This window comes from Aedes aegypti, chromosome 3 (genome assembly GCF_002204515.2).
Source record: "Aedes aegypti strain LVP_AGWG chromosome 3, AaegL5.0 Primary Assembly, whole genome shotgun sequence".
NCBI classification, from domain to species: Eukaryota; Metazoa; Arthropoda; class Insecta; order Diptera; family Culicidae; genus Aedes; species Aedes aegypti.
In genome coordinates this window covers 338867113-338871235 of record NC_035109.1, presented here as the reverse complement: position 1 = coordinate 338871235, position 4123 = coordinate 338867113, and the positions used below count along the sequence as shown (strand labels likewise).

The following is a 4123-nucleotide window of genomic DNA, read 5'->3' as shown; positions in this document are numbered from 1 at the left end:
GCCTCTTTGGTGGTTTGCCAATTTCAAATAATGATTTGACTTGTCTTTTTACGATTTTCATGAGCTGTCCGGAATTTGAATCAAAGTGCCCGGAACATGGGGCAAAAGTAAGGAAGCGTCCGGAATAAGAATCATGAAAAGTCCACACATTTTTATTTATTTTAAATTATCCATGCATCAGAAACAAAATCTCTAACCACCATTCAAAAGTTAAGTGTTTTGAAGGCTCGATAGCACTGAAGAATCATACAGATTGATTTATTTTATATGCTTCCTGATGGGTTATACTTCATTGAGGCCTTAAGTGTCCGTAATATGAATCAAAACGGTATCAGAAATCATATCAGAATGCATTCACCGTTGTTTTACAATTTCTTAAAATTGTAAGTAACGAGTTTGTTGATGTATTTCGGGAAAAATAAATGTGTTTTAATAATGATCGAACAAGTGCGTCAGTTATTTATTAAAATTCATTCGACATTTAATGAAAATCGTGATCGGGAAAGTGTGCTCTGATTAGGAAGGAAGATCGGCTCTATAAGAAGGCCAATCACTACACCCATCACTACCCATACTGATAGTACCAAGCTTGCCGCTTACAGTTTTGAAGATATTGCTTGAAATTTTTTTATTCCGCATTGCGATTGCTGAAAATTCTCAAGTCTCCGACCGAAATTCTCAAAAGTTCATAAGGACTTTCCAGACTGCCATTAGCAATCTCCAAAGTCCGCTGGAAATCTATTCAGATTCATAAAGATCTTGCCAGAAATTTTCAGAATATGTTTTCTGGGATTCTGTCCGAATTTCCACAAGGAATTTCTTCAAAAAGTATTATTCAGAAATTCAAAAAGTGTATCAGAGATTGCCCTAGGATTTTCTCTTGAAATTTCTCGCGAATTTTTTCGAATAGGAAAAGTTTTCTTGACATTTCCCTGGAGAAATTCCTGCATGAATGGCGTGAAACATTCTTTAAAGACTTCCTTGAGATTTTTGAAGATGCTCTGAACGGAAATGTTGAAAGAAATCAAAGGGATTGGAAGGGCAAAGTTATAGATAACTCGGGACTTGCTCTTAATATGTTAAACGTTCTTTGGAGGGATTCATGACGGATTCTCCGAAATCATTTCTGCGATTATCCTTAGAAAAATCCGGTTTGAAAGTATCTTGGGAAAATTACGCCCTCCAGAAAAATTTCCTGGGTGTGTTGTCTGATGTCTAATAATTTGAATCCCATTTTAAAGGAAAGGCTATTTTTCCAATATGATCGAATGCTGTTTTTTTCATATCTGACTTTGACGACTGATGGCAATTTCAGATAATTAGACAAACATTCGTGTTTTTCTCCTAAAAAAAATCTACAATAAAAAGATTTTTTTTGTAGATTATACATTTAGAATTAACAGATATCCTTATTTTATGTATTGAAATGGAAATACTTTGAAATTATTTTTCAAAATCAAGAAAATCCTGGTAATATCAGAGAATTGCATTGCTGTAAATGAGTAGACATCCTGTTCGTAAAATTAATATGCAGAAAATCATAATTTTGGAAACCCACTCCTGCATAACGCTTTCAGTATTCGAATTCTTCATACGTGCTGTAACGTCTTGTATACTTGCACCCTTACCCTTCAGCGTTATGAAACTTGAGGATGGACCCTTACGCCCACAGCTTAAAAATATAATCATGGATAAGGCTTTCTTTATAATCAATCCCTTGTACAAATGTACGCTGCCTTAACTCTTTTTCTCAAAACGTATCATTCAATCTAGGCAATATCTAATGTCGTTTTTCTTTATTTGCACCGCCTGCACCGTTTTCCCACCGGTGTAGCAAAATTTGCACCCAAACCGTTCTTTTATTCCGCAGGTAGTACACCGTTTCTGCACTCGATCGCCAACGGTAGAGTAAATTCTACACCCTGATCAAGTTGGGTGTAGCAGGTACTGCACTCTTTTTACCAATACATGCATGATGCTTAGCTGTCAGTGATATTCGTGTTTTGATCGCTTTGGTAGGTTTTGTTGTTTTCGCTGTCAAGCAAGTGATATCTTTTTCAGTTTTCGGTCATTATTGAGTGCGTGGATAAAATGGATTTGATCAGGAATTTGATTGAATCATCTGATTCAGAAGGAGACGAGGAAATGTTCCATGCATTTTTTCAAATAAACGGTACCGCAAGAAATGAAAAATTGCGCGCTGAAAATTTTATGACTACGATTGATCGATACAATGATGAAGAGGTATGTTTTATTGGTATGCTTTTCAGCTTACATCACATAAGCTTTGTTTTTTTTAGTTTCGCAACAATTTCCGATTAACGAGGAGTACAGCAGAACTTCTTATTTGTAAATTTGAAAATTCTGTATTGTACAAAGAAGCAGAAGAACGGGGCAGAAGTAGTCTATGTGCAAAAAAACAAATGCTATCTTTTTTATGGTGAGTTTAATTAATTTAAGTTTAATTATTAAACATAAAACTAATAACACATTGTTGTTTAGGTTCTGTGCAAATAAAAACTCCTATAGAGAGATTTGTAATTTGTTCGACACGTCGGAGTCAACCTTTTTTCGACACACGGAATCTATCCTGGATTTCTTCCATGAAATATCTAAGGAATACATAAAAATGCCCATGACTGATGCAGAAATTGCGAACGTCGCGAACGAATTCGAAAAGGTATACGGATTTTTTATGCGATAATGTTGTTGTTATTTATAAACTGTTTTAATTTTTATTTTGGATAATGCATGAATGAGGCCATTAAACCATCTTTTTAACTTTTACAGCTCGCCGGATTTAAAAACGTTATCGGTTGCATCGATGGAAGCTATATTAATGTTCGAAAACCAGCAAACAAAATTCGCTCCATATATATCAATAGGCATGAATTGGTATCTCTAACACTGCAGGGTATATGTGATGCCGATAAAAGGTTCCTTGTCGTCTTTTTGGGCCCAGCTAGCAAAATTCATGATTCGAGAATTTTTAGCATGTCCCCGATAAGCCAAAACTTGCCAACGATATGCCAACAAAGTTATCATATCCTAGGAGACGCAGCTTATCCTATTCGTTAGCATCTATTAACTCCTTTTAGGGATTATGGTAACCTGTCAAATAAGCAAAAAAATTATAACAAACGTCATTGTCAAACACGAGTTAAAATAGAAAATTGTTTTCAATTATTGAAACAACGTTTAAGACAACTTATGCGTCTAGATTTTTTTACTTTTAAAAAATTGTGTAAATTTATAATGGCATGTTGTGTTCTACATAACATATGCATCGATCAAAACGACTTATTTTTAACAACCAACGAAGAAAACAATGAAGACTTAGATAATTCTCAAGACAATGTAAGAATAAATAATTATCAAGAATGTAATACAAGAGACAATCCTTTAAAAAGGCTAGGAGAGATGAAAAGAAACACTATTGTGAACACTTTTACATAAATGACGAAAATTAAAAGCTAAATAGTTGAATAAGAGAAAATTGGTTGTGTATTTTAAAATCTTGACATCAAAGCATATTTGTCAGTTGAACAATATCATTATTCATTTATCTGCTATACGTTGCAACAGTTGAGTTATTGTATCCAACTTTTCCATGCGCTACCTATGCCTCTCCATTTTCTCCTCTTGGGCTTTAGCGAAAGCCTCCAGCATTTTTGCGTTTATTTTTCGTTGGCTTAGGCGAGGGTGATTGTGATGGAGTCCCAGATCCTGACGATGGCGTACTTTTTGAATCGTTTGAATTCGAAGACGTAATTTTCGTTTTCATCGAAGTGGTATCCATTTGCAATTCAGGTTCAATAGAGTCATCGATAGCCACGATTTCTTCGAATTCCGCATCGAACGGAGTGCTCGCAAAAGTGCTTCCTGAGGTCCGATTATTAGCTTTTGCAATTTGGCGTCTTCTCGAAACAGTTTTATAGCGATTCTCAACTTGTTTTGGACTGAACGACACACCACACTGCTCGAAAAGCTGGTCACGAATAAACTCCCACATCTTCTTCTTATTTTTGAAATCCTTTAGAGGACCAACATTATCTAAATTCTCCTTGTAAAGAGTTAGCATCATCTTCGTTTGCCCGTCTGACCACTCATGAGCTGTAGCCGA

The 4123-nt window shown here is 35.3% G+C and overlaps 1 long non-coding RNA gene across 2 annotated transcripts; it reads left to right on the top strand.

Moving 5' to 3' along the window:
- Positions 1 to 2025: 2025 nt before the first annotated feature.
- On the top strand, positions 2026 to 3329 carry LOC110678687. 2 transcript variants are annotated; one of them, XR_002501841.1, is made up of 4 exons: positions 2026 to 2244; positions 2301 to 2440; positions 2503 to 2680; positions 2791 to 3329. It is a non-coding gene; the product is annotated as an uncharacterized LOC110678687 (long non-coding RNA). The 2 variants fall into 2 exon arrangements; XR_002501840.1 differs by having other exon boundaries at positions 2026 to 2440.
- Positions 3330 to 4123: the final 794 nt, after the last annotated feature.